This window comes from Phodopus roborovskii, unplaced genomic scaffold (assembly GCF_943737965.1).
Source record: "Phodopus roborovskii unplaced genomic scaffold, PHOROB, whole genome shotgun sequence".
NCBI lineage: Eukaryota > Metazoa > Chordata > Mammalia > Rodentia > Cricetidae > Phodopus > Phodopus roborovskii.
In genome coordinates, this window is record NW_026126690.1 from 5,722 (window position 1) to 20,379 (window position 14,658).

The window sequence follows — 14,658 nt, forward strand, 5'->3', positions numbered from 1 at the left end:
GCATAGGTTTCTGTAGGGCCAAATAACTGGTTTGTTTATCTTTTTCCAGCTTTGAAAAACTCTTTAAATTGTTCTTGAAGAAAAGTGGGGTCCAAATGGCACACTGTGAAATGGATTGCAGTTTACAGTCTGTTCCTCACATTCCTGCTTGATGAGATTACTAAACTCCTGAAGGAAGAATTCATTCATAGCTTTTTATAGTCTTTTATTGTGAAATTGGCAGAAAGCACAATTTCGTAGAACTACACTTTTGTAGTTATAAAAATTTCAGTTCAGATCCTTACTTTTCTTTGCATGGTTTTGAAGTCTTGAACATCTCACTTGTGTGTGAGTTTTTTTTTTTTCCTTGCAAGGGTAGTAGCATTACATGTTTTTAGGAATGCATCAACAGTAAAGGATTTAGTATATTGTCCAATATTGTGTCATTAGCTACTTCCTGGTGGCTAAAATGATAACTTTGATAAATACACATAACCTTTGAAAGTGTTTATTAAAATGATGCTTCTGAATATATGATGATTCAGTCAGTAAATGCACTTGCCTCTAACCCCCAGAATTCAGCCTCCAGAATTCCACATAGTAGGAGAGAACCAAACATGAGTGCTGTTCTCTGATGTCCACATTCACACTGTGACATTGATTCCCAAAGCTAAACTCACAAATGAATATACAAATTTCAAAAAGATGTCATTTGAACAGAAGGATGATGGAAATTATACTGTTTCACCACCTACCAGCCTTTTTTATGGGACTCCAGGTGGCTTGGTAAGAAGGAATTCTGTACAGTTGTGTTGTGTAGCTTACGGAATGTGAAGAGATGCATTATTTTAGTACTAGCAAAGTGTGTCTGTCTTAGTCAGTGTTCTATTGCTGTGAAGAGACACCATGAACATGACAACTTTTTTTTAGGAGAATAATAAAGCATTTTTATCATTAATTACAAATTGCTATAGCTTATTTAGCCATTCTGATCAGTTAAGTCTAACAATGGTGATTTCACAGGTAATCTCTGAAGTTGAAGTTGGCATGGCAACTCATTTTTTTTTCCACGAATAAAAATATTTTATTATAGAAAAAGCATCCCATATACAGGATTCTGTAAACACTGGTAGGTGAACAAGTGCAAATTCAAAAGTAAATACAAAGTAAAGAGGCAAAATCTATAAGCATTTTGCCTTTAGGAGAAAATGTAATTTTCCAGAAGTGATCCCATGCAGGCACAAAAGTGGCTCTGCCTCCTGGGAAGGCGGCCCTGCTGTGCCTCCCTGCACCCACCCCAAACTACAGAGGGCAGTAAGTGATAGTGAGTGCAGCACTAAAACTCCTGACTCAAAGCAAAGGGAATCACACTGTAAGCTGAAGGCTGTGCTCTGAGCATTCATTCATTCTCCCTAAGACACGCCCTATGTCTGAGAGGGCGCCCGCCCCTCTGTGCTGTTCCTACAGCATTTCTCAGGCCTGCTCACTCTCCTGAGGTGCTGGATACAGTACTAAGGCACTGTTGTACCCACCCAGTCTCTTCCATCTCCCATGGAGAGCCATCTAATTTCTGACTTTTTAATACTGTGTCCCTATTCTGCACCCTCCTTTTAAGGTGTTTCCATCCACTACACAGGCTACAAGGACATACTGAACAATCAAGCCTCAGGGTCAGGTTATCTTCCACCCTGCTTTACTCTGAGTAAAGTCACTTTTTTCATGAGTCTGTCTGTGCACACAGCCTGACTTTCTTATTCAGGCACTTACAAAAGATATGTAAGCTCCAAATCCATTCTTTATTGAGAAGTCCTCTTCCTCAGACAGCCAGGAACCAACTCCAAAGATGACTAGAACCCAGTCATTGACCCTGCAAGGAACACTAAACAATGTGCCCACTCTGGGAACAGCAGGCAAGACTGCAGTGGGGCACCAGACCTCAAGACTGAAATGTAGGTAAGGGTGGGCCTGAGAGTACAGAAGCCTCCCTCTCCACACGGCCAGCCTGTGTCCCAGGCCTGCCTTCAGTTCCCACCATCCATTGCCACCCATGAGCCTTTACTGCCTCCCTACTCAAACTCCATGGGCTGGAGCCACTGCAAGGTAAAGGCGTGGGGTAAGACCTACTTCATAAAAGGCAGGGACCCAACTCCTAAGGACAAAGAAATGACTGCTCACACCTCAACACTACACACACAGATACAATCACACTGCAGTGGCCACCGATGGATCAGCACAGGGGAAGCACCACTGAACCAGGGCGTGGGCTGCTCAGCCCCTATTGGGCAGACATAGCACCAACAAAGTCAGGGCCAAACCTGACCTCAGATGTGAGCCAGTAAACCTCCCCGGAAGTAACTTCTGAATGCTGGCCTTCCCCTCACCAAGACAACAATGATCACCACAAAAACCAGGGTTGTTTAGTTACACTTCAGTTCTTTTCTGAGCAAGGTAGATCTGCCACGGTGAAGATGCTGTGACACAGAAAATACCCTTCTTCCTAAGAACAGCCTTGACGTCACTGCCATCAAGTGACAGGAGTCAACCAACTCTCCTGTAGTTGTACAAGACCCAACCAACTGCACCAGACACAAAATGTATGTTTACCAGGGCTGGCTAGGCTGGTCACCTAATTACCACAGAGTTTCTTTACCCAGCCAGAGGCAGACCCAGAAAAGGGTATAACAACAACTGAGAGGGGACAGAAATAGATGGGAGGAAGCATCTCCTTAGGTGAGAAAACACAGGACAGGTTGAGGGTACCCACAAAGAGAAGAGCTCTGTCAACGGAGAGGCAGGTGGGATTGTCCCTAATCTTGGAAGTCATTAGGAGCCATCTGAGAGAGTGGAGCATTTAACCTGTCAAGTTCATCCACTTAAGGTGGGTGGTGCATTATTATCTCCTGGTCTTCCAAGACATCCTCTCTAGCAGCCACCAAATTAGTGAGGGATTTGCTGCGAACACAATGGAAATACACATGGTGAATCTTTCCTTCTTCCTTCTCCCAGTACATCTGGATAGAGGGGGGGCTGTACATAATTGTAGATAACTTCAGACCTCCCACCAGATCTCCTCTTAGTCTTTTCTTTGCAGGTAGGGGTAGCCTTCAATTCCAATGCGAATGTTCTTCAGGCCCGTTCCTTCAACACTGTTTTAGCAACATCCTGAGTCTCGATGTATTTGAAGAATCTGTAGAGCTTGGAGCTGTAGAGTATTTGGGAATACTTTTCCCCCATGGGTGGGGGTGGTCTTCATCCCAGTCCAGAGTCCTCATCTGTCAGCATGACAATGTGACACTCTCACTCCCCTTTCTTGGCACAGCCCCCCATGGTGGGCAGAATAAGTTCCTCGAGGTAGTGATCAAACTGCTTGTGGGCACCATCGTTGCACAGCTCATGGAGTAAAGCACTTAAATCTTGACATCGGATAGTGTTGAAGTCAAAGTTAATTCAGAGATAGTCACACGCGTCTCTCAGATCTGGGATAGAGATGCCATCAGGACAGTTGATGGTGCCAGTTTTGTAATAATCCATCACTGTGTGGAACACAGTGGCACTGATCCTTTTTGCAATCTCATACTCTTATCATTGGGTCTTGTGAAGTTGTATTCTCTTCCTGGTCCAAACATCCTTCCCAACATGGTATCCGGATAAGCGGTTTACCACAAAACGTGTGCCATCTACAAGAAGCGTCACTTTCTCTGGGGCTTGGGAGTGAGAGCTACCTCCGAAGCCTATGGCAATGTTTCCAAATCTCTCTGAAACGATGAAGGGCTTGTGGTTCTGCTTGCTTCAACTCTGGAGGCTATCTTCAGGGAGTGGCATTATTTGAGGATACTGAAGGCTTGCTGGCCGAGGGGCATAGCCAAGTGCAAAGTCTTCATTCCTGATAGCTAGGGGATAAAGTGAGAACATAAAGTCCAGAGGACACCAAACTGCTGCTTTCTCTCGAATGGCAGCTTAGGTCTTATCTCCTAGGCAGCTGAGCTTTGGCTGCAATAACCTGTCGCCATCACTGCCCTGTTGACCATTCATTCTTAGAGAGGAAGCCGGCCCTCTAGGCCCAGAGTCCCGACACCACCCGGGATGCCAGAAAGCAGCTACCATCGCCAGGATCCACTGTGCTCCCGGCATGGCAAATCTTATAAAGTAAAACATTTGATTGGGACATGCTTACAGCTTCAAAGGTTTAGACCATTGTCATCATAGTGAGAAGCATAGCAGCATACTGGTAGACATGATGGAAGATGGAAGAGAATTACCAGACAGTTCTTTATATGGATCTCTAGGCAACAGAAAAAGAGACTCTGGGTCTTGCCTTGGTTTCTGAAAACTCACAGCCAACCCCAGTCACTTAATTCTTCCAGCAAGGCCACACCCACCTCAACAGGGCAATAGCTCCTAACATTTCAACTAGTGCACAGCCTGTGAGGGCCATTGTTATTCAAACCACCAGAGTGTCTAAGTTATAATCAGCTTAACTTTTCCTTTTTCCCCTGGCCCTGAAAACATTATGTATGGGTTTATGACATTTCTCTGATTGCTCAACATTGAACTGGACTGGGTGTTAGCAGAATACAGTTCAGAGACTTAAGCACACCACCCCTTGCCTATTCAAAAACCACTAAGTAGAGAAGGAAGCAATGATTCAAGTCAGTTGTACTAACTTAGTTTACAGTGTTTAAAATAAGAAATGGAGTAGATGTGTTTTACAACTGTTTACCTGACAAACCTAAATATTGTGGGTATAAATATCCCTGACCAAGGTACATGGGCAAGCTGGGAGTTTGATGCTTGCTTCTCTTAAAGTTAACAGTACGCTCCAACAGCATCAAACTACATATAACTATAACCAACTAGGACAAACATCCATATGGAAGTGATTGTTGTTGTGTTGTGTGTGTCTTTCCTGACTTGCTACATTGGAGGAGAGAGGGAAGCTGACAGTAGGAAGAAGTGCATTTCTTGCATATGTCCTCAAGTGATTCCGTTTTGCTGGGAGGTTGGACTGGCAGCTCCAGTGTTGAAACACTGTGATTGAAGTCTGTGTTGGACAATGGGGAGCTTTTTTCATTTCATCTCTTCAGAGTGGTATGTTGGGACATTTGTATGATATGGATGGTAAGGGAAAGAAGGGGAAAAGGTGTGAGGTGTTTACTCTTTTAGAAATAGTGTAGGTTTTCTGTGGGAATTTTTATTATTTAAAAGTTAATTTTTTTGTTTTACACACTTCCACCCCTTCCTACCCTTCATCTCCCCCTTATCAGTGATCATCAAGGTATCCCACCGTAGGCAATGGAGTTCAAAAATCCAGGTTCTTTTTCAGGGATAGGTCCTAGTGCCACTGCAGCCCCCCCATAACATGTCCAGTCACATAACTGTCACCCACACTCAGAAGGTCTAGTTCAGTCCCATGCAGGTGCCCCAGTTGTCAGTCCATAGTTGGTGAGCTCCTACAAGCTCAGGTCAGCTATCTCTGTGGTTTTTGCATCATGTTCATGACCCCCCCCCGTTGTTCATATGATCCCTCCTTCATCTCTTCAACTGAACTCCGGAGCTCAGCCCAGTGCTTGGCTATGGGTCACTACATCTGCTTCCATCAATTACTGGATGTAGCTACTATGATCACAGAGTAGTCATCATTCTAATGAAAGAAGAAGACACTTCAGACACACTCTCCATTATTTCTAGGAATCTTAGCTGGGGTCGTCCTTGTGGATTCCCAAAAATTTCTCTAACACCAGGTTTCTCACAAACCTCATAACATCTCCCTCTATCAAGATATCTCTTTCACTGCTCTTTCCGTCTGTCCCTTTTCCAACTTTGTCTTCTTGATCCCTAATGTTGTCATCCCTTATCCACTTCCTTCTTTCCCTTCCCAGTTTACCCAGGAGATCTTAACTGTTTTCCTTTCCTGGGTCCTTCCATGTGTGTCCCTCTTAGGGAAAATCTTTTACCTAGCTTCTCTGGGGTTGTGGAGTATAGCCTGATTATCATATGCTTGTCATCTAATAGACACTTAGGAGGGAATACATAGAGTGTTTATCTTTCTGGGTCTGGAGTATCTCATTCACGATGGTTTTTTCTTGATCCATTCATTTGTCCGGAAATTTCAAGATGTGTCATTGTTTTATCTCTGAGTAATATTCCATTATGTAAATGCACATTTTCTTTATCCATTCTTTGGTTGAAGGGTTGTTCATTATTCATAGCAGATGGAAAGTCAAGACAACCCCAATGTTCATTACTTGATGAATAGAAAAGTAAAATGGAATGTTTTTAAACATTAATAAAACAATGATGCTACAACATGGATGGACCTGGAAATATTTTGCTAAGTGAAAGAAATATCACAGTAGACTAAGAGTACATGGCACATTCATAAGATATTTTTTTCAGTAAGCAGATATTAGTGCTTGTCTAGGACGAATAGAAAGTACTGATATGACAGTGGTCTGAAATTAGATGATGATACATAGCTCTATGAACAGTCTAAAACATGGAATTGTACAGTCTAAATTACTAGGTTTTGTAGGATAAGAATTAGAATAAAGATGTTAAAGGCAAATTCTTATTGTTGTACATGCTCAGTTGCATACATGATCTCACATATACATATACACACACATACTCAAGAAAAGCCAGTGTGCATCATGGATTGTCCTTGGAAGAGAAAAATAACATGAGTGGATGAGTAAGTGAATCCAGATAACTGTTTTTTTTACTTTAAAAATATTTTTTCATGCAATAATATTTTGATCATGTTTTTCTTCCTGAAATTCCTCCCAGACACTTGCTACCTCCCTACCCACACAACTTTTCTTTCTTTTTTTTTTTGCCTCTTGCCCTCAAAAGATAGTAAGAAAAATAAAAACAAGCCCCCTACCTCAAAATCAATCAAACAAACAAAAATCTAGCAACAATGGCAAAGAAAACCTGGAGCTCATTTTGTGTTGAAAAGCCACTCCTGCGCATGGTTGTCTGTCCTGGTTGATAGACACAGTGACACTTATTTGAAGAAAATAGCTTTCTCTTTGCCAGCAGCTATCAATTGCAAATAGATTTTGTGTCAGTTTCATTCTCATTGCTGGGACTGACCTGTGCATGCCCCCTCAGTCTCCGTGAGTCCACATGTATTGAGCAAACACTGGTTCTTTTGAGTCACCCACCACCTCTGGCTCTTACAGTCTTCCCACCTCTTCTTCCTGGTACATCCCCAAACTTAAGGGATTGGTTGGATGAAATTATTGGATTTAAGGGTAACTGCTCCAACATCTCGCAGTCTTCTGCATATTCTGCAGTTAGGGTCTGTGTCTTAATTTTTATCTACTATATGAAGCTTCTCTTATGAGGGCTGAATGAAGCACAGATATATGGGTACAGTAATCTGGCACCAGTAATTTGTTTCGTGTCCCTTTAGCAGAATCATATTAGTAGACTTTCCCTCTAATCTCTGACTTACCTAGTCCTGTGTTCTTGACCTTCCGTATTATCGGATATAGGTTCCATCTCACAGAGTGAATCATAAATCCAGTCAAGCATTAGGTCACTATTGTACCATTACATCTTGCAGGCAGTTAACTGTTGTCAGCCTCGAGTTTGTGACTGGGTGATGATGATGATTGCCTTTCTCTTCTGGTAGCTTGTAGAGTATCTTCTAGTACCCTGAATGCTACTCAGTAGGCACAAAATTTTATCTGGAGTTTCACTAAAACACTGTATCAATGTTGGTTTCTTAATACTGACAAATGTACCATAGTAATATCAGATACTGATAACAGGAAAGGGAGGGAGAGAAGTGTACAGGAACTTCCTGGCTATCTTTGCAATGCAACACATTATAATACCATGCCTCTTCGATTAGTAAGTATAAGTAGTATATAACCATTAAAAACTGAGAAACTATAGAAAAGTTGAAAATAATATTAGTTCATTATCATTCAAGCATAATTGCTCACTTAAAAGTTCATTCAGGGTAAGATTTTTTTTTTGTCACATTGAGATATTTAAGATACCCATATGTTTTAAAACTTAATAATGTGTACTGATTGTTGAAAAATGTGGTGGTTCTGAGATTTTAGCTTGCTAAAGCTAGTTAGTTATTTGACACACACTCAGGCTTTGAGCCTAGAAGAAAAGGTCAGAAAATAAAAGGGAATTTTTACTTTTCCCACTTCAAGGTACACATGTTGAAGTATGTGTGTTTTGATTTGTAGCAGAAAAAAAAACTAACAGTAAAAATGAAATGCAGGCTAAAAACCAGAAAAATCTCTGATCCATTACCCTGGGTTTTGTTTATTTTAGTTAGGCTTTATGTATTTTGTCTGTGTATTTGTTTGTTTGTTTATTTTAGTTTAAGAAAACTGGCCAGGGATGGAGAAATGCCTCAGCAGCTAAGAGCACACAGTGCTTTTGCAGAGTTTGGTTCCCAGCATCAAGGTCACACTGGAGTTGTATGGGACAGAGCACCATAGGCCTCTGCAGGCACTTTCATTTACATATATGTATGGGTACACACACACACACACACACACACTGTAATACTAATCTTTATAAATGCTTCTTTGGTTTTTTGAAAGATGTGAGTAAAGTTTGTAAAGTCAGTGATTTTGGTTACTGTCAGTTCCCCAACCAGATTATCTCTCTGGATATGATATTCTGTATAATGCTAGGGATGCTATTTGTTGAATATGCTTTCCTAATTCCAGTGTAAAATTGTAGCTGTTTTGTCAAATTCAGTTGTTCATAGGCGTGTGGGTTAATATCAGGATTTTCAATTCGATTCCATTGGTATAACTGTCTATTTTTGTGCCATTACTAAGCTATTGAGAGGTAAGTCTGGGACCAGTTCGGGTTGAACCCCCCCCCCCAACACCCATCCCTGGGAACTCCCTGGATTGGCCCTGAATCTTGCTCCCCACTGTGTCCTGTCCCCAGCAATAGCGTTCCTGATGCTCTGATACACACCCACCACACACACACAAAGAACATGACCTCCATCCACAGAGGGCTGATCCAATAATCCTGCTACCTTCCACTAACTTCCTGGAGCTGCTCTGAGCACATGAGACCCACCCCTGGGACCATCCTGAATCCCTTACTGCTGGATATTGCCTGGCCTCTGCCTGAGAAAAGACCTCCTAGAGAGTTTGGAACACATAGAACTACAGACATCGAACTTCTGACCTACCTTAGCCCACCTGGGGAGTACCACAGAGAGACAGAGAGACCCCACTTACACCTACTGAAAGAAGCAATGGGAAGACGGCAATACAAGAAAACACTTAACGATAGAAACAAAAGCTTGACACCATCAGAATCTAGGGACTCTACACCAACTAGACCTGAATACCTGAAAGCAGATAAGGCAGAAGAGAACGATTTAAAAATATCTTCATAAAAATTATAGAGGCCTTCAAAGACAATGTGAGAAAAATCCCTTAAAGATATCGAAGAAAAAATGATGAAAAAATGGAAGAAATGGTGCCCACGAGTCCCACTGCCTGCATTACTAGGAGGACTGATGGATGACACACCGCTGCACGCCATTTGGACCGCCCCAGAGGGGTCTGCTTCTTGGCTGACTAACAGTGACTCACCAGAAGTCTACTCTTGTGCACACAGCACTCTCTGCCCATGGTCCGAGGAATTTCCCCTAGGCAGAAGGATACGGAACATGTCCCTCGTAAGTAGCATAGGAAAGAGGCCTTCAAAGCATAGTAAAAATGGCAATCTTGCCAAAAGCAATCTACAGATTCAATGCAGTCCCCATTAAAATCCCACCACAATTCTTCACTGACCTTGAAAGGATAATAATCAACTTTATATGGAAAAACAAAAGACCCAGGATAGCAAAACAACCCTGTACAATAAAAAGAACTTCAGGAGGCATCACAATTCCTGACTTTAAGCTCTACTACAGAGCTATAGTTCTGAAAACAGCCTGGTATTGGCACAAAAATAGACAAGTAGACAAATGGAATCGAATTAAAAATCCTGATATTAATCCACGCACCTATGAACACCTGATTTTCGACAAAACAGCTAAAATTATACAATGGGGCGAGGACAGCATCTTCAACAAATGGTGCTGGCACAATTGGATGAGGGTGTGTAGAAGACTGCAGATAGACCCATGTCTGTCGCCATGCACAAAACTCAAGTCCAAATGGATCAACGACCTCAACATCAATCCAGCCACATTGAACCTCTTAGAAGAGAAAGTAGGAGGTAACCTTGAACAAATTGGTTTAGGGGCACAGACACTGAGAGAAACAATTGATAAATGGGACCTCTTCAAACTTAGAAGCTTCTGTGAAGGCAAAGGACACAGTGGACAAGATCAAACGGCAGCCCACAGACTTGGAAAAGGTTTTTCACCAATGCTGTATCTGACAAAGGGCTGATCTCCAAAATATACAAAGAACTCAAGAAACTAGTCAACAAAACACCAAATAACCCTATTAAAAATGGGGTACAGAACTGAAGAAAGAATTCTCAATAGAGGAAATCAAAAAGCCTGAAAGACACTTAAGAAAGTGCTCAACATCTTTAGCTATCAGGGAAATGCAAATCAAAACAACTTTGAGATACCATCTTACTCCTGCCAGAATGGCTAAAATTAGAAACACCAATGATGACTCATGTTGGAGAGGATGTGGAGAAATGGGAACACTCCTCCACTGCTGGTGGGAGTGCAAACTAATACAGCCATTTTGGTGATCAGTATGGCAGTTCCTCAGGAAAATGGGAATTAGTTTACCACAGGACCCAGCAATCCCTCTCTTGGCATATACCCAAATGATCCACATCCATGCAACAAAGACATGTGCTCACCTATGTTCATAGCAGCACTATTTGTAATAGCAAGAACCTGGAAGCAACCTAGATGCCCCTCAATTGAAGAATGGATAATGAAGATGCGGCACATCTACACAATGGAATACTACTGTGGAGAAACAAAATAATGGTATCTTGAAATTCACAGGCAAGTGGATGGCACTTGAAGAAACCATCCTGAATGAGGTAACCCAGTCACAAAAAGAGGAACATAGTATGTGCTCACTCATATATGGATTTTAGACCTAGATCAAAGGATCACCAGACTCTAATTCACACCACCAGAGGAACTAGGATACTAGATGTATTCTAAGAGATTCATATAAAGTCCCTCACAGAACTGGGAAGGGACAAGTCCCCCCAGAGCACAGGGGGAAGTGGGGGGCAGCGAATGGAGAGAGAAGTAGGAGAAAACGAGGGGGAGGAAAGGGGAACACATGAGACCAGGAAGATTGAGCCCGGTTAGGAAAAGAAGACGAGAGAGAGAGAGAGAGAGAGAGAGAGAGAGAGAGAACATAAAAGAGGGAGCCAATATTGGTTTGAAGATAAAATTGAACACAAAGAAAGGTCTAGAGCACTACAAGACTGCTGCCAACTAACAATTTAAGCTTCCATGGAAAGACTACCATAAATGTCCTTCCCGGATAGTGAGATCAACAACTAACCTATCCATGGAGCCCTCATCTAATGCCTGTAGGAAACAGGAGCAAACACCCATACATAAACACTGATGCAGATGGAGAGGACAAGACCAGGCAGCAGAAACACACAGAGACAGCTTACCTGAACAAGGAGGAGCTAACGGGCCACCAGACTGATAGCTGGGAAGCCAGCATGGGACTGACTCAGGCCCCCTGTATGGGGCTCAGCCAGAAGGACTGAGCAGTCTAAGGGACCTCAGACTGTGGAGCCAGGATGTATCCCTGGTACACAAAATGACCTTGCTAACACACCCCCCATGGAGGGATAACTGCCTTTACCTAGAAACAGGAGAGAAGCCCTAGTCCCTACTTCACATGACCTGTCAGTTCCACATGGCCCCAACTGGATGGCACTCCCCTACATATGGAATTGGGGTGGGGGGATGGGAGGGGAGGGTGGTCAGGGTGCATGTGAGAGGGCAGAGAGGGTAAAAGGGAGGAAAGGAGGGAGAGAGGGGAGGGAGGGAGAGGGAACTGGGATTGACATGTAAAATGATAAATTAAATAAAAAATAATGCTTTGACTCCAAAATTTAAGTTCAAGGACAAGTTACTGTGGAAAATTATTTCTATTTTTGTTTCCACAGAAAATGAAAAGCTGTGGATTCCTTCCAGACTAATGTGGTTGGATCAAGCCAGACCACCTGAAACAGAGTACCAGGTTATCCTACATTCAAAACAGCTGGACATAGCAGCCTTACAGACTACAGCCAGGATTTCTGCATCTTCTTACAATCCCCATGCCAGCGCCCGTTACCAGCCGGAAGTAGTTTGGAAAGAAGGATGCCCAAGTTTGCAAATATGTCTATAAATGTTTGTTTTCTTTTAAATGGACTTGGTTATATAAAATAAATTTTAAAAAATGGAAGAAATGAACAAATCTCTTAAAGAAGGTACAGAAGGACAAAAAAAAAAAAAAAAAAAAAAAAAAACCAAACAGGTGAAGAAAACAGTTCAAGACAATTGAAAACTGAAATAGAGACAATAAAACACAAACTAAAGCAATGCTGGAAATAGAAAAACTGGGCAAACAATCAGGAACTACAGACACAAGCATAACCAACACAATGCAAGACATAGAAGAGAGAATCACAGGCACTGAAGATAAACTAGAGCAAATAGATTAATTGACCATAGAAAATCTTAAATCCAACAAATCCTTAATACAAAACATCAAGGAAATGTGGTACACCATGAAAAGGCCAAATCTAAGAATAGTAGGCATAGAGGAAGACGAAGAAGCCCAGCTCAAAGGTGCAGAAAATATATTCAACAAAATCATTGAGGGAACTTTACCCAATCTGAAGAAGGACATGCCCATGAAAGTACAAGAAGCTTACCAAATATCAAATAGACTGGACAAAAGGAAAAAGGTCCTTCGACACATGATAATCAAAACTCCTAACATACAGAATGAAGAAAGAATATTAAGGCGAAAGGCCAGGTAACATATAAAGGCAGATTACACCTGACGTCTAGATGGAAACTCTCAAGGCCAGAAGGTCCTGGATACATCCTCTACAACTTCTAAGAGTTCATGGATTCCAGACCAGGCTACTATAACCAGCAAAACTTTCAATCAATATAGACAGAGAAAAAAATATATTTAGTGATAAAGCCATATTTTTCCAATAAGTATCTACAAATCCAGCCCTACAGAAAGTTCTGGAAGGAAAACTCCAACCCAAGGAAGTTAACTACACTCAAAAAAGGACATAGGCAATAGATAATCCCACTTCATCAGAACCCAAGGGTAAAGCAGGGGCAAATATATTCACAATGCTACTGCCAACAACTAGTCGAAAACAAACAAGCATTAACAATCAATGGTCATTACTTTCCTCAACATTTATGGTATTATGTGACCTATAAAAAGACAAAGGCTTACAGAATGGATACGAAGACAGAATCCATCCTTCTGCTGCATACAAGAAGCACATCTAAGATTCGAAGACAGACATAACCTCAGGGTAAAAAGTTGGGAAAAGATCTTCCAATCCAATGGACCAAAGAAGCTAGCAGGTGTAGCTATCCTAATTTCTAACAAGTTAGACTTCAAACCAAACTCAGTCAAAAGAAATGAAGAAGGTCATTTTTTATTCATCACAGGAGAAATCCATTAGCAAAAAGTCTCAATTCAGAACATCAATACCCCAAATACAAAGGCACCAATATTCATAAAAGAAATTCTACTAAAATTCAAAGATCACATAAAACCTCACACACTTATAGTGGGAGGCTTCAACACTAGACAGGACCACCAATCACAAACTTAACAAATAAACAAAAGAACTAACAGAAGTTATGTCTCTATTGGGTTTAACATACATCTCTAGAACATTCCATCCAAACACAAAAGAACATACCTTCTTCTTTGCTACACATGGAACTTTCTCTAAAGTCAAACATACCAGGTGACATGACAAACCTCAACAGAGAGTAAAAAAAAAAAAATGGAATAGTCCCCTGCATCTTATCAGACCACCATGCTTTAAATTTGGAAATCAACAACAACACAAATCACAGAAACCCTACAAACTCATGGAAAGAGAACAATGCCAAACTTGGGTCAAAGAAGAAATAAAGAAAGAAATTAAGAATTTCCAAAAATTCAATGAGAATGAGGACACAAATATCTAAACTTATGGCACACTTTGAAAGCAGTGCAAACAGGGAAGTTCATTGCAATAAGTGCCCATATGAAAGAAAACACAAGATAGTCATATTAGAGAATTAACAGCACAACTGAAAGCCTTAGAACAAATAGAAGCAAACTCACCCTGGAGGAGTAGATGCCAGGAAATAATCAATTTGAGGGCTTCAATCAATACAGTAGAAACAAGGAAAGCAATACAAATCTCAACGCAACAAAAGAATTGGTTTATCGAGAACATCAACAAGATAGACAACCTTTATTCAAAGTAACCAGACAACCTTTATCCATTGTAACCAAAAGCAGAGAGAGAACATGCAAATTAATAAAATCAGAAACAAAAAGGGGGACATAACAACTGGTACTGAGGAAATCCAGACAAGTTTTAGGTCATACTTTGAAAATTCAAAGGAAATGGACAAATTTCTGGATAACTATCACTTACCAAAATTAAATCAAGAACAGTTAAACAACTTAAATAGAACTATAA

The 14,658-nt window shown here is 41.3% G+C and overlaps 1 pseudogene; it reads right to left on the reverse strand.

The window, feature by feature from the left end:
• Positions 1-2,784: 2,784 nt before the first annotated feature.
• On the reverse strand, positions 2,785-4,021 carry LOC127214348 (BTB/POZ domain-containing protein KCTD20-like; annotated as a pseudogene).
• Positions 4,022-14,658: the final 10,637 nt, after the last annotated feature.